The sequence below is a fragment of the Pleurodeles waltl genome, chromosome 3_2, assembly GCF_031143425.1.
Source record: "Pleurodeles waltl isolate 20211129_DDA chromosome 3_2, aPleWal1.hap1.20221129, whole genome shotgun sequence".
Taxonomy (NCBI): Eukaryota; Metazoa; Chordata; class Amphibia; order Caudata; family Salamandridae; genus Pleurodeles; species Pleurodeles waltl.
This window is the reverse complement of record NC_090441.1, coordinates 221,598,648-221,615,566: the sequence shown is the minus strand read 5'-3', so window position 1 is coordinate 221,615,566 and position 16,919 is coordinate 221,598,648.

Genomic DNA, 16,919 nt, shown 5'->3' with positions numbered 1-16,919 from the left:
GGGACAGGAAGAAGAGAGTGACCCTCTCCCTGATCTCTTCTCTTCCACAGAACAAGATGCTCTAGTGGAAGGTGTAGTACTGGCAGATTGTCTTACTGCTGAGCAGAAAGACCACTGCATAAATCTCCTGGGTCAGTTTTCTGAGCCAGGTACCACTTCTTGGTGTGAGCACACTATAGATACTGGAGACAGCTTGCCTGTCAAAAGTAAGATCTATAGGCAGCCTGACCATGTCAGAGACTGCATAAAGCAAGAGGTGCAGAACATGCTTGAACTGGGAGTGGTTGAGCACTCTGAAAGTCCATGGGCCTCTCCTGTGGTACTTGTACCAAAACCTCATTCCAAGGATGGTGTGAGAAGGTAGCCTCTTTCTAGCCTTGTTACCCCCACTTTTGGCCTGTTTGTGAGTGTATGTCAGGGTGTTTGTCACTGTTTTCACTGTCTCACTGGGATCCTGATAGCCAGGCCTCAGTGCTCATAGTGAAAACACTATGGTTTCAGTATGTTTGTTATGTGTCACTGGGATCCTGCTGGTCAGGACCCCAGTGCTCATAGGTTTGTGGCCTATATGTATGTGTCACTGGGACCCTGTCACACAGGGCCCCAGTGCTCATAGGTGTGCATGTATATGTTCCCTGTGTGGTGCCTAACTGTCTCACTGAGGCTCTGCTAACCAGAACCTCAGTGGTTATGCTCTCTCATTACTTTCAAATTGTCACTAACAGGCTAGTGAGCAATTTTACCAATTTACATTGGCTTACTGGAACACCCTTATAATCCCCTAGTATATGGTACTGAGGTACCCAGGGTATTGGGGTTCCAGGAGATCCCTATGGGCTGCAGCATTTCTTTTGCCACCCATAGGGAGCTCTGACAATTCTTACACAGGCCTGCCACTGCAGCCTGAGTGAAATAACGTCCACGTTATTTCACAGCCATTTTACACTGCACTTAAGTAACTTATAAGTCACCTATATGTCTAACCTTTACCTGGTAAAGGTTAGGTGCAAAGTTACTTAGTGTGAGGGCACCCTGGCACTAGCCAAGGTGCCCCCACATTGTTCAGAGCCAATTCACTGAACTTTGTGAGTGCGGGGACACCATTACACGCGTGCACTACATATAGGTCACTACCTATATGTAGCTTCACCATGGTAACTCCGAATATGGCCATGTAACATGTCTATGATCATGGAATTGCCCCCTCTATGCCATCCTGGCATTGTTGGTACAATTCCATGATCCCAGTGGTCTGTAGCACAGACCCTGGTACTGCCAGACTGCCCTTCCTGGGGTTTCACTGCAGCTGCTGCTGCTGCCAACCCCTCAGACAGGCAGCTGCCTGTAGGAGGCTGGACTGGCTTGTAGTGAGTACCAAGGGGTACTTGCACCTTGCACCAGGCCCAGTTATCCCTTATTAGTGTATAGGGTGTCTAGCAGTTTAGGCTGATAGATAATGGTAGCTTAGCAAAGCAGCTCAGGCTGAACTAGGAGACGTGTGAAGCTACTACAGTACCACTTAGTTTCATATGCACAATATCATAAGAAAACACAATACACAGTTATACTAAAAATAAAGGTACTTTATTTTTATGACAATATGCCAAAGTATCTTAGAGTGTACCCTCAGTGAGAGGATAGGAAATGTACACAAGATATATATACACAATAGCAAAAATATGCAGTATAGTCTTAGAAAACAGTGCAAACAATGTATAGTTACAATAGGATGCAATGGGGAAACATAGAGATAGGGGCAACACAAACCATATACTCCAAAAGTGGAATGTGAACCACGAATGGACCCCAAACCTATGTGACCTTGTAGAGGGTCGCTGGGACTATTAGAAAATAGTGAGAGTTAGAAAAATAACCCTCCCCAAGACCCTGAAAAGTGAGTGCAAAGTGCACCAAAGTTCCCCTAAGGACAAAATAGTCGTGTTAGAGGGAGAATGCAAGGAAAACACAAATCAGCAATGCAACAACGATGGATTCCTGTCTGAAGGTACCTGTGGAACAAGGGGACCAAGTCCAAAAGTCACAAGCAGCTCGGAGATGGGCAGATGCCCAAGAAATGCCAGCGGTTGGTGCAAAGAAGCTCTTTCTAGGCTGAAGAACTGTGAATACTGCAGGAACGACAAGGGCTAGAGACTTCGCCTTTGGAGGATGGATCCCCCACGCCTTGGAGAGTCGTGCAGAAGTGTTTTCCCGCCGGATGGACGCCAACAAGCCTTGCTACACGCAAATCGTGCGTTTGGCGTTTTTGGACGCTGCTGGGGCCCAGGAGGGACCAGAAGGTCGCAAATTGGACCTGCAGAGAGAGGGGACGTCGAGCAAGACAAAGAGCCCTCACTGAAGCAGGTAGCACCCGGAGAAGTGCCAGAAACAGGCACTACGAGGATGCGTGAAACGGTGCTCGCCGAAGTTGCACAAAGGAGTCCCACGTCGCCGGAGACCAACTTAGAAAGGCGTGCAATGCAGGTTAGAGTGCCGTGGACCCAGGCTTGGCTGTGCACGAAGGATTTCCGCCGGAAGTGCACAGGGGCCGGAGTCGCTTGCAAAGTCGCGGTTCCCAGCAATGCAGCCCAGCGAGGTGAGGCAAGGACTTACCTCCACCAAACTTGGACTGAAGAGTCACTGGACTGTGGGGGTCACTTGGACGGTGTCGCTGGATTCGAGGGACCTCGCTCGTCGTGCTGAGAGGAGACCCAAGGGACCGGAGATGCAGCTTTTTGGTGCCTGCGGTTGCAGGGGGAAGATTCCGTCGACCCACGGGAGATTTCTTCGGAGCTTCTGGAGCAGAGAGGAGGCAGACTACCCCCACAGCATGCACAAGCAGGAAAACAGTCGAGAAGGCGGCAGGATCAGCGTTACAGAGTTGCAGTAGTCGTCTTAGCTACTATGTTGCAGGTTTGCAGGCTTCCAGCGCGGTCAGCGGTCGATTCCTTATCAGAAGATGAAGAGGGAGATGCAGAGGAACTCGGCTGAGCTCATGCATTCGTTATCTAAAGTTTCCCCAGAGACAGAGACCCTAAATAGCCAGAAAAGAGGGTTTGGCTACCTAGGAGAGAGGAATGGCTACTTACACCTGAAGGAGCCTATCAGCAGGAGTCTCTGACGTCACCTGGTGGCACTGGCCACTCAGAGCAGTCCAGTGTGCCAGCAGCACCTCTGTTTCCAAGATGGCAGAGGTCTGGAGCACACTGGAGGAGCTCTGGACACCTCCCAGGGGAGGTGCAGGTCAGGGGAGTGGTCACTCCCCTTTCCTTTGTCCAGTTTCGCGCCAGAGCAGGGGCTAAGGGGTCCCCTGAACCGGTGTAGACTGGCTTATGCAGAATTGGGCACATCTGTGCCCAACAAAGCATTTCCAGAGGCTGGGGGAGGCTACTCCTCCCCTGCCTTCACACCATTTTCCAAAGTGAGAGGGTGTCACACCCTCTCTCAGAGGAAGTTCTTTGTTCTGCCATCCTGGGCCAGGCCTGGCTGGACCCCAGGAGGGCAGCTGCCTGTCTGAGGGGTTGGCAGCAGCAGCAGCTGCAGAGAAACCCCAGGAAGGGCAGTCTGGCAGTACCAGGGTCTGTGCTACAGACCACTGGGATCATGGAATTGTACCAATAATGCCAGGATGGCATAGAGAGGGCAATTCCATGATCATAGACATGTTACATGGCCATATTCGGAGTTACCATGGTGAAGCTACATATAGGTAGTGACCTATATGTAGTGCACGCGTGTAATGGTGTCCCCGCACTCACAAAGTTCAGTGAATTGGCTCTGAACAATGTGGGGGCACCTTGGCTAGTGCCAGGGTGCCCTCACACTAAGTAACTTTGCACCTAACCTTTACCAGGTAAAGGTTAGACATATAGGTGACTTATAAGTTACTTAAGTGCAGTGTAAAATGGCTGTGAAATAACGTGGACGTTATTTCACTCAGGCTGCAGTGGCAGGCCTGTGTAAGAATTGTCAGAGCTCCCTATGGGTGGCAAAAGAAATGCTGCAGCCCATAGGGATCTCCTGGAACCCCAATACCCTGGGTACCTCAGTACCATATACTAGGGAATTATAAGGGTGTTCCAGTAAGCCAATGTAAGTTGGTAAAAATGGTCACTAGCCTGTCAGTGACAATTTGGAAAGAAATGAGAGAGCATAACCACTGAGGTTCTGGTTAGCAGAGCCTCAGTGAGACAGTTAGGCACCACACAGGGAACATATACATGCACACCTATGAGCACTGGGGCCCTGTGTGACAGGGTCCCAGTGACACATACATATAGGCCACAAACCTATGAGCACTGGGGTCCTGACCAGCAGGATCCCAGTGACACATAACAAACATACTGAAACCATAGTGTTTTCACTATGAGCACTGAGGCCTGGCTATCAGGATCCCAGTGAGACAGTGAAAACAGTGACAAACACCCTGACATACACTCACAAACAGGCCAAAAGTGGGGGTAACAAGGCTAGAAAGAGGCTACCTTCTCACACTGCCCTCCTGGGGTCCAGCCAGGCCTGGCCCAGGATGGCAGAACAAAGAACTTCCTCTGAGAGAGGGTGTGACACCCTCTCCCTTTGGAAAATGGTGTGAAGGCAGGGGAGGAGTTGCCTCCCCCAGCCTCTGGAAATGCTTTGTTGGGCACAGATGTGCCCAATTCTGCATAAGCCAGTCTACACCGGTTCAGGGACCCCTTAGCCCCTGCTCTGGCGCGAAACTGGACAAAGGAAAGGGGAGTGACCACTCCCCTGACCTGCACCTCCCCTGGGAGGTGTCCAGAGCTCCTCCAGTGTGCTCCAGACCTCTGCCATCTTGGAAACAGAGGTGCTGCTGGCACACTGGACTGCTCTGAGTGGCCAGTGCCACCAGGTGACGTCAGAGACTCCTGCTGATAGGCTCCTTCAGGTGTTAGTAGCCTTTCCTCTCTCCTAGGTAGCCAAACCCTCTTTTCTGGCTATTTAGGGTCTCTGTCTCTGGGGAAACTTTAGATAACGAATGCATGAGCTCAGCCGAGTTCCTCTGCATCTCCCTCTTCACCTTCTGATAAGGAATCGACCGCTGACCGCGCTGGAAGCCTGCAAACCTGCAACATAGTAGCAAAGACGACTACTGCAACTCTGTAACGCTGATCCTGCCGCCTTCTCGACTGTTTTCCTGCTTGTGCATGCTGTGGGGGTAGTCTGCCTCCTCTCTGCACCAGAAGCTCCGAAGAAATCTCCCGTGGGTCGACGGAATCTTCCCCCTGCAACCGCAGGCACCAAAAAGCTGCATTACCGGTCCCTTGGGTCTCCTCTCAGCACGACGAGCGAGGTCCCTCGAATCCAGCGACGCTGTCCAAGTGACCCCCACAGTCCAGTGACTCTTCAGCCCAAGTTTGGTGGAGGTAAGTCCTTGCCTCACCTCGCTGGGCTGCATTGCTGGGAACCACGACTTTGCAAGCTACTCCGGCCCCTGTGCACTTCCGGCGGAAATCCTTCGTCCACAGCCAAGCCTGGGTTCACGGCACTCTAACCTGCATTGCACGACTTTCTAAGTTGGTCTCCGGCAACGTGGGACTCCTTTGTGCAACTTCGGCGAGCACCGTTTCACGCATCCTCATAGTGCCTGTTTCTGGCACTTCTCCGGGTGCTACCTGCTTCAGTGAGGGCTCTTTGTCTTGCTCGACGTCCCCTCTCTCTGCAGGTCCAATTTGCGACCTCCTGGTCCCTCCTGGGCCCCAGCAGCGTCCAAAAACGCCAAACGCACGATTTGCGTGTAGCAAGGCTTGTTGGCGTCCATCCGGCGGGAAATCACTTCTGCACGACTCTCCAAGGCGTGGGGGATCCATCCTCCAAAGGGGAAGTCTCTAGCCCTTGTCGTTCCTGCAGTATTCACAGTTCTTCAGCCTAGTAAGAGCTTCTTTGCACCAACCGCTGGCATTTCTTGGGCATCTGCCCATCTCCGAGTTGCTTGTGACTTTTGGACTTGGTCCCCTTGTTCCACAGGTACCCTCAGTCAGGAATCCATCGTTGTTGCATTGCTGATTTGTGTTTTCCTTGCATTTTCCCTCTAACACGACTATTTTGTCCTTAGGGAAACTTTAGTGCACTTTGCACTCACTTTTTAGGGTCTTGGGGAGGGTTATTTGGCTAACTCTCACTATTTTCTAATAGTCCCAGCGACCCTCTACAAGGTCACATAGGTTTGGGGTCCATTCGTGGTTCGCATTCCACTTCTGGAGTATATGGTTTGTGTTGCCCCTATCCCTATGTTTCCCCATTGCATCCTATTGTAACTATACATTGTTTGCACTGTTTTCTAAGACTATACTGCATATTTTTGCTATTGTGTATATATATCTTGTGTATATTTCCTATCCTCTCACTGAGGGTACACTCTAAGATACTTTGGCATATTGTCATAAAAATAAAGTACCTTTATTTTTAGTATAACTGTGTATTGTGTTTTCTTATGATATTGTGCATATGACACTAAGTGGAACTGTAGTAGCTTCACACGTCTCCTAGTTCAGCCTAAGCTGCTCTGCTAAGCTACCATTATCTATCAGCCTAAGCTGCTAGACACCCTATACACTAATAATGGATAACTGGGCCTGGTGCAAGGTGCAAGTACCCCTTGGTACTCACTACAAGCCAGTCCAGCCTCCTACATTGGTTGTGCAGTGGTGGGATAAGTGCTTGAGACTACTTACCACTCTTGTCATTGTACTTTTCATAAGAGAAAAATATACAAAACAAGGTCAGTGTATATACACATAGCCAAAAAGTTTTGCATTTCCTCTTTTCACTCTTTTCTAAGTGCTGAAAAGTACTCCTAAACTTTCTAAAAGTTCTTAAAAGTTTAAAAAGTTTTTTTCTGTCTTTCCAAAAAGTTCTGAAAACTTTTTTTTTTCCCTTTTTCTATCACTTTAACTCTCTCTAAAAAATGTCTGGCACAGAAAAAAATGTTGAACTGTCCAAACTTGCATATGATCACCTTAGCTGGAAAGGAGCAAGGAGTCTCTGCATAGAGAGAGGTTTGAGTGTAGGGAAGAATCCTTCCTTAGAACTGTTAATTAATATGCTTAGAGTACAGGATAAGGCCATAAGTGCCAAATCTGGTGAAAAAGTAGCTAATGGTTCTCAATCTGATCCAGGGACTCCCCCAGGAAAAGGTTCAGGAAAGAAACTTCTCAGCCTGCCCATTACTAGACAGTCTAGCATAGTTGGTACAGAGGTTGAATCACACCATACTGATGGTGTGCTCTCACATTATACTGGTAGCCAAGCTGTTAGGGTGCCCTCTGTAAGGGACAGGTCTCCTTCTGTTCATTCCCATCATACCTCTGTATCTAGAAATGTCCCTCCCACCCACCCTGATGACAGATTGTTAGAAAGGGAGCTCAATAGATTGAGATTGGAACAAACCAGACTGAAGCTCAAGAAGCAACAGCTGGATTTGGATAGACAGTCTTTAGAATTAGAGAAGGAAAGACAGAAGTTGGGTTTATATTCCCATGGTGGCAGCAGCAGTATTCCCCATAGTCATCCTGCAAAAGAGCATGATTCCAGGAATCTGCACAAGATAGTTCCCCCTTATAAGGAGGGGGATGACATTAACAAGTGGTTTGCTGCACTTGAGAGGGCCTGTGCTGTACAGGATGTCCCTCAAAAGCAGTGGGCTGCTATCCTATGGCTATCATTTAGTGGAAAAGGTAGGGATAGGCTCCTTACTGTAAAAGAAAATGATGCCAATAATTTCCAAGTTCTTAAGAATGCACTCCTGGATGGTTATGGCTTAACCACTGAACAGTACAGGATAAAGTTCAGAGAGACCAAAAAGGAGTCTTCACAAGACTGGGTTGATTTCATTGACCATTCAGTGAAGGCCTTGGAGGGGTGGTTACATGGCAGTAAAGTTACTGATTATGAAAGCCTGTATAACACAATCCTGAGAGAGCATATACTTAATAATTGTGTGTCTGATTTGTTGCACCAGTACTTGGTGGACTCTGATCTGACCTCTCCTCAAGAATTGGGAAAGAAGGCAGACAAATGGGTCAGAACAAGAGTGAACAGAAAAGTTCATACAGGAGGTGACAAAGATGGCAATAAGAAGAAAGATGGTGAAAAATCTCAAGATAAGCATGGGGATAAGGGTAAAACCAAAGATCCCACTTCAAATCTAAAACACTCTTCAGAGGGTGGGGATAAAACAAATTCTTCCTCTTCTTCCCAACCTGCACACATTAAAAAGCCTTGGTGCTTTGTGTGTAAAAACAGAGGCCATAGGCCAGGGGATAAGTCCTGTCCAGGTAAACCCCCTGAGCCTACCACCACTAATACATCAAGCTCAAGTGCCCCTAGCAGTAGTGGTACTAGTGGTGGGACTGCTGGCAACAGTCAAGCAAAGGGTGTAGTTGGGTTCACTTATGGGTCCATAGTGGAAACTGATGTAATCAGTCCCAAGACAGTTTCTGTCACACCTAGTGGCATTGGCCTTGCCACACTGGCTGCTTGTCCCCTTACAATGGATAAGTACAGGCAGACAGTTTCAATAAATGGTGTTGAGGCCTTGGCCTACAGGGACACAGGTGCCAGTTTCACTTTGGTGACTGAAAACCTTGTGGCTCCTGAACAACACATCATTGGACAACAGTATAAGATTATTGATGTCCATAACTCCACTAAGTTTCTTCCCTTAGCTATAATTCAGTTTAGTTGGGGTGGAGTTACTGGCCCTAAGCAGGTGGTGGTATCACCTAGCTTACCTGTAGACTGTCTCTTAGGTAATGACCTAGAGGCCTCAGGTTGGGCTGATGTAGAGTTTTATGCCCATGCAGCCATGCTGGGCATCCCTGAGGAATTGTTCCCTCTCATTTCAAGTGAAATGAAAAAGCAAAGGAGAGAAGGCCTGAAAACTCAGGATCCCTCTCCATCAACAGGTAAAAAGGGTATCACAGTATCCCCTAACCACCCTACCATTCAGGATACTATTCCTGTGGTGGGAGAAACCTCTCCTGGGGTGGCACCTGTTCCAAGGGAATCATCAGCTGGCAAAGCTGGACTCCCTGAGGGGGAAGTACCTCTCTGTGGGATAACTAATATTGGTGAGAAAAAGAGCACCATTTTAGTTAACATGGAGCATCCCTCCAATCCTCCCAGAGAAACTTTAGTGCAGAAACTCTGCACTGCCTCACAACACTTAGGACAGCATCCCTGCCCTAGTGTGGAGCTGATAGGACAGCATCCCTGCCCTGCTCCAACCCAAGAGAAACAGCATCCCTGTTCTCTCTTCCAGCCATATGGACAAAGTTTTTGCCCAGCTATGGCTTTTCTGAGACAGCATCCCTGTCTGGCATTTCCATCACTACAAATAGGTTCAGTGGACAATTCCCACTGCTCTAAACTAAAACTTACTGATAGAAACTCTGAAAATACATCTTCACATTGTTGCTTAGCTAAAAAACTTCAAACAGGGTGGTTTACATCCCCACAGGGAAGTAACCATATAGTGGATGAAAAAGGGAGTAACCAGTCTATTGCAGAGCTACTCTCTACTTATCACCACTTAGACAATAAAGTCTCAACTGGCCAAGGTTAGCCTTATTGTCCTTCGTTTGGGGGGGGGTTGTGTGAGAAGGTAGCCTCTTTCTAGCCTTGTTACCCCCACTTTTGGCCTGTTTGTGAGTGTATGTCAGGGTGTTTGTCACTGTTTTCACTGTCTCACTGGGATCCTGATAGCCAGGCCTCAGTGCTCATAGTGAAAACACTATGGTTTCAGTATGTTTGTTATGTGTCACTGGGATCCTGCTGGTCAGGACCCCAGTGCTCATAGGTTTGTGGCCTATATGTATGTGTCACTGGGACCCTGTCACACAGGGCCCCAGTGCTCCTAGGTGTGCATGTATATGTTCCCTGTGTGGTGCCTAACTGTCTCACTGAGGCTCTGCTAACCAGAACCTCAGTGGTTATGCTCTCTCATTACTTTCAAATTGTCACTAACAGGCTAGTGAGCAATTTTACCAATTTACATTGGCTTACTGGAACACCCTTATAATCCCCTAGTATATGGTACTGAGGTACCCAGGGTATTGGGGTTCCAGGAGATCCCTATGGGCTGCAGCATTTCTTTTGCCACCCATAGGGAGCTCTGACAATTCTTACACAGGCCTGCCACTGCAGCCTGAGTGAAATAACGTCCACGTTATTTCACAGCCATTTTACACTGCACTTAAGTAACTTATAAGTCACCTATATGTCTAACCTTTACCTGGTAAAGGTTAGGTGCAAAGTTACTTAGTGTGAGGGCACCCTGGCACTAGCCAAGGTGCCCCCACATTGTTCAGAGCCAATTCACTGAACTTTGTGAGTGCGGGGACACCATTACACGCGTGCACTACATATAGGTCACTACCTATATGTAGCTTCACCATGGTAACTCCGAATATGGCCATGTAACATGTCTATGATCATGGAATTGCCCCCTCTATGCCATCCTGGCATTGTTGGTACAATTCCATGATCCCAGTGGTCTGTAGCACAGACCCTGGTACTGCCAGACTGCCCTTCCTGGGGTTTCACTGCAGCTGCTGCTGCTGCCAACCCCTCAGACAGGCAACTGCCCTCCTGGGGTCCAGCCAGGCCTGGCCCAGGATGGCAGAACAAAGAACTTCCTCTGAGAGAGGGTGTGACACCCTCTCCCTTTGGAAAATGGTGTGAAGGCAGGGGAGGAGTAGCCTCCCCCAGCCTCTGGAAATGCTTTGTTGGGCACAGATGTGCCCAATTCTGCATAAGCCAGTCTACACCGGTTCAGGGACCCCTTAGCCCCTGCTCTGGCGCGAAACTGGACAAAGGAAAGGGGAGTGACCACTCCCCTGACCTGCACCTACCCTGGGAGGTGTCCAGAGCTCCTCCAGTGTGCTCCAGACCTCTGCCATCTTGGAAACAGAGGTGCTGCTGGCACACTGGACTGCTCTGAGTGGCCAGTGCCACCAGGTGACGTCAGAGACTCCTGCTGATAGGCTCCTTCAGGTGTTAGTAGCCTTTCCTCTCTCCTAGGTAGCCAAACCCTCTTTTCTGGCTATTTAGGGTCTCTGTCTCTGGGGAAACTTTAGATAACGAATGCATGAGCTCAGCCGAGTTCCTCTGCATCTCCCTCTTCACCTTCTGATAAGGAATCGACAGCTGACCGCGCTGGAAGCCTGCAAACCTGCAACATAGTAGCAAAGACAACTACTGCAACTCTGTAACGCTGATCCTGCCGCCTTCTCGACTGTTTTCCTGCTTGTGCATGCTGTGGGGGTAGTCTGCCTCCTCTCTGCACCAGAAGCTCCGAAGAAATCTCCCGTGGGTCGACGGAATCTTCCCCCTGCAACCGCAGGCACCAAAAAGCTGCATTACCGGTCCCTTGGGTCTCCTCTCAGCACGACGAGCGAGGTCCCTCGAATCCAGCGACGCTGTCCAAGTCACCCCCACAGTCCAGTGACTCTTCAGCCCAAGTTTGGTGGAGGTAAGTCCTTGCCTCACCTCACTGGGCTGCATTGCTGGGAACCGCGACTTTGCAAGCTACTCCGGCCCCTGTGCAGTTCCGGCAGAAATCCTTCGTGCACAGCCAAGCCTGGGTCCACGGCACTCTAACCTGCATTGCACGACTTTCTAAGTTGGTCTCCGGCGACGTGGGACTCCTTTGTGCAACTTCGGCGAGCACCGTTTCACGCATCCTTGTAGTGCCTGTTTCTGGCACTTCTCCGGGTGCTACCTGCTTCAGTGAGGGCTCTTTGTCTTGATCGACGTCCCCTCTCTCTGCAGGTCCAATTTGCGACCTCCTGGTCCCTCCTGGGCCCCAGCAGCGTCCAAAAATGCCAAACGCACGATTTGCGTGTAGCAAGGCTTGTTGGCGTCCATCCGGCGGTAAAACACTTCTGCACGACTCTCCAAGGCGTGGTGGATCCATCCTCCAAAGGGGAAGTCTCTAGCCCTTGTCGTTCCTGCAGTATTCACAGTTCTTCAGCCTAGTAAGAGCTTCTTTGCACCAACCGCTGGCATTTCTTGGGCATCTGCCCATCTCCGAGTTGCTTGTGACTTTTGGACTTGGTCCCCTTGTTCCACAGGTACCCTCAGTCAGGAATCCATCGTTGTTGCATTGCTGATTTGTGTTTTCCTTGCATTTTCCCTCTAACACGACTATTTTGTCCTTAGGGGAACTTTAGTGCACTTTGCACTCACTTTTCAGGGTCTTGGGGAGGGTTATTTTTCTAACTCTCACTATTTTCTAATAGTCCCAGCGACCCTCTACAAGGTCACATAGGTTTGGGGTCCATTCGTGGTTCGCATTCCACTTCTGGAGTATATGGTTTGTGTTGCCCCTATCCCTATGTTTCCCCATTGCATCCTATTGTAACTATACATTGTTTGCACTGTTTTCTAAGACTATACTGCATATTTTTGCTATTGTGTATATATATCTTGTGTATATTTCCTATCCTCTCACTGAGGGTACACTCTAAGATACTTTGGCATATTGTCATAAAAATAAAGTACCTTTATTTTTAGTATAACTGTGTATTGTGTTTTCTTATGATATTGTGCATATGACACTAAGTGGTACTGTAGTAGCTTCACACGTCTCCTAGTTCAGCCTAAGCTGCTCTGCTAAGCTACCATTATCTATCAGCCTAAGCTGCTAGACACCCTATACACTAATAAGGGATAACTGGGCCTGGTGCAAGGTGCAAGTACCCCTTGGTACTCACTACAAGCCAGTCCAGCCTCCTACAGATGGATAGAAGGAAATGCGGTTTTGTGTTGACTACAGAGGTCTCAACCAGGTAACCAAAACTGATGCTCACCCTATACCTAGGGCAGATGAGCTCATAGATACACTGGCATCTGCCAAGTATCTAAGCACTTTTGAATTGACTGCAGGGTATTGGCAGATCAAGTTATCAGAAGATGCAAAACCAAAAACTGCATTTTCAAGCATTGGAGGCCATTACCAATTCACAGTAATGCCTTTTGGATTGAAAAATGCACCTGCCACTTTTCAGAGGTTGGTGAACACAGTCCTGCAAGGGCTGGAAGCTTTTAGTGCAGCATATCTAGATGATATAGCTGTCTTTAGCTCCAGCTGGGATGATCACCTGGTCCACCTATGGAAAGTTTTAGAGGCCCTGCAAAAGGCAGGCCTCACTATCAAGGCTTCAAAGTGCCAGATAGGGCAGGGGAAGGTGGTTTATCTGGGACACCTAGTAGGTGGAGTACAGATTACACCACTTCAGGGGAAAATCCAAACTATTAAAGATTGGGTTCCCCCTACAACTCAGACTCAGAGAGAGCCTTTTTAGTCCTCTCTGGGTACTATAGGAGGTTCATAAAGAACTATGGCTCCATTGCAGCCCCTCTTAATGACCTCACATCTAAGAAAATGCCTAAGAAGGTATTATGGACAGCAAACTGTCAGAAAGCTTTTGAGGAGCTGAAGCAGGCCATATGCTCTGCACCTGTCCTGAAAAGCCCCTGTTACTCCAAGAAATTCATTGTCCAAACTGATGCATCTGAATTAGGGGTAGGGGCAGTCTTATCACAATTTAATTCTGAGGGCCAGGATCAACCTGTTGCTTTTATCAGCAGGAGGTTGACCCCTAGAGAAAAGCGTTGGTCTGCCATAGAGAGGGAGGCCTTTGCTGTGGTCTGGGCACTGAAGAAGTTGAGGCCATACCTGTTTGGCACTCACTTCATTGTTCAGACAGACCACAAACTTCTACTTTGGCTAAAACAAATGAAAGGTGAAAATCCTAAATTGTTGAGGTGGTCCATATCCCTACAGGGAATGGACTATGCGGTGGAACATAGACCTGGGAGTACCCACTCCAATGTAGATGGACTCTCTAGATATTTCCACTTAGACAATGATGACCCATCAGGTAATGACTAGTCTTATTGTCCTTCGTTTGGGGGGGGTTGTTGTGAGAAAGTAGCCTCTTTCTAGCCTTGTTACCCCCACTTTTGGCCTGTTTGTGAGTGTATGTCAGGGCGTTTTCACTGTCTCACTGGGATCCTGCTAGCCAGGGCCCAGTGCTCATAGGGAAAACACTATGTTTTCAGTATGTTTGTTATGTGTCACTGGGACCCTGCTAGTCAGGACCCCAGTGCTCATAAGTTTGTGGCCTATTTGTATGTGTTCCCTGTGTGGTGCCTAACTGTCTCACTGAGGCTCTGCTAATCAGAACCTCAGTGGTTATGCTCTCTCATTTCTTTTAAATTGTCACTAACAGGCTAGTGACCAATTTTACCAATTTACATTGGCTTACGGGAACACCCTTATAATTCCCTAGTATATGGTACTGAGGTACCCAGGGTATTGGGGTTCCAGGAGATCCCTATGGGCTGCAGCATTTCTTTTGCCACCCATAGGGAGCTCTGACAATTCTTACACAGGCCTGCCACTGCAGCCTGAGTGAAATAACGTGCACGTTATTTCACAGCCATTTTTCACTGCACTTAAGTAACTTATAAGTCACCTATATGTCTGACCTTTACCTGGTAAAGGTTATGTGCAAAGTTACTTAGTGTGAGGGCACCCTGGCACTAGCCAAGGTGCCCCACATTGTTCAGGGCCAATTCCCCGGACTTCTGCCAAGGAATCGACCGCTGACTGCTCTGGACGCCTGCAAAACCGCAACAAAGTAGCAAAGATGACTACTGCTACCTTGTATCGCTGATCCTGCTGCCTTCTCGACTGTTTTCCTGGTGGTGCATGCTGTGGGGGTAGTCTGCCTCCTCTCTGCACTAGAAGCTCTGAAGAAATCTCCAGTGGGTCGACGGAATCTTCCCCCTGCAACTGCAGGCACCAAAAGACTGCATCACCGGTTCTCTGGGTCCCCTCTCAGCACGACGAGCGTGGTCCCTGGAACTCAGCAACTCTGTCCAAGTGACTCCCACAGTCCAGTGACTCTTCAGTCCAAATTTGGTGGAGGTAAGTCCTTGCCTCACCACGCTAGACTGCATTGCTGGGTACCATGTGATTTGCAGCTGCTCCGGCTCCTGTGCACTCTTCCAGGATTTCCTTTGTGCACAGCCAAGCCTGGGTCCCCTGTAGGAGGCTGGACTGGCTTGTAGTGAGTACCAAGGGGTACTTGCAGCTTGCACCAGGCCCAGTTATCCCTTATTAGTGTATAGGGTGTCTAGCAGCTTAGGCTGATAGATAATGGTAGCTTAGCAAAGCAGCTCAGGCTGAACTAGGAGACGTGTGAAGCTACTACAGTACCACTTAGTGTCATATGCACAATATCATAAGAAAACACAATACACAGTTATACTAAAAATAAAGGTACTTTATTTTTATGACAATATGCCAAAGTATCTTAGAGTGTACCCTCAGTGAGAGGATAGGAAATATACACAAGATATATATACACAATAGCAAAAATATGCAGTATAGTCTTAGAAAACAGTGCAAACAATGTATAGTTACAATAGGATGCAATGGGGAAACATAGGGATAGGGGCAACACAAACCATATACTCCAGAAGTGGAATGCGAACCACAAATGGACCCCAAACCTATGTGACCTTGTAGAGGGTCGCTGGGACTATTAGAAAATAGTGAGAGTTAGCAAAATAACCCTCCCCAAGACCCTGAAAAGTGAGTGCAAAGTGCACTAAAGTTCCCCTAAGGACAAAATAGTCGTGTTAGAGGGAGAATGCAAGGAAAACACAAATCAGCAATGCAACAACGATGGATTCCTGACTGAGGGTACCTGTGGAACAAGGGGACCAAGTCCAAAAGTCACAAGCAGCTCGGAGATGGGCAGATGCCCAAGAAATGCCAGCGGTTGGTGCAAAGAAGCTCTTGCTAGGCTGAAGAACTGTGAATACTGCAGGAACGACAAGGGCTAGAGACTTCCCCTTTGGAGGATGTATCCCCCACGCCTTGGAGAGTCGTGCAGAAGTGTTTTCCCGCCGGATGGACGCCAACAAGCCTTGCTACACGCAAATCGTGTGTTTGGCGTTTTTGGACGCTGCTGGGGCCCAGGAGGGACCAGGAGGTCGCAAATTGGACCTGCAGAGAGAGGGGATGTCGAGCAAGACAAAGAGCCCTCACTGAAGCAGGTAGCACCCGGAGAAGTGCCAGAAACAGGCACTACGAGGATGCGTGAAACGGTGCTCGCCGAAGTTGCACAAAGGAGTCCCACGTCGCCGGAGACCAACTTAGAAAGTCGTGCAATGCAGGTTAGAGTGCCGTGGACCCAGGCTTGGCTGTGCACGAAGGATTTCCACCGGAAGTGCACAGGGGCCGGAGTAGCTTGCAAAGTCGCGGTTCCCAGCAATGCAGCCCAGCGAGGTGAGGCAAGGACTTACCTCCACCAAACTTGGGCTGAAGAGTCACTGGACTGTGGGAGTCACTTGGACGGTGTCGCTGGATTCGAGGGACCTCGCTCGTCGTGCTGAGAGGAGACCCAAGGGACCGGTAATGCAGCTTTTTGGTGCCTGCGGTTGCAGGGGGAAGATTCCGTCGACCCACGGGAGATTTCTTCGGAGCTTCTGGTGCAGAGAGGAGGCAGACTACCCCCACAGCATGCACAAGCAGGAAAACAGTCGAGAAGGCGGCAGGATCAGCGTTACAGAGTTGCAGTAGTCGACTTTGCTACTATGTTGCAGGTTTGCAGGCTTCCAGCGCGGTCAGCGGTCGATTCCTTATCAGAAGGTGAAGAGGGAGATGCAGAGGAACTCGGCTGAGCTCATGCATTCGTTATCTAAAGTTTCCCCAGAGACAGAGACCCTAAATAGCCAGAAAAGAGGGTTTGGCTACCTAGGAGAGAGGAAAGGCTACTAACACCTGAAGGAGCCTATCAGCAGGAGTCTCTGACGTCACCTGGTGGCACTGGCCACTCAGAGCAGTCCAGTGTGCCAGCAGCACCTCTGTTCCCAAGATGGCAGAG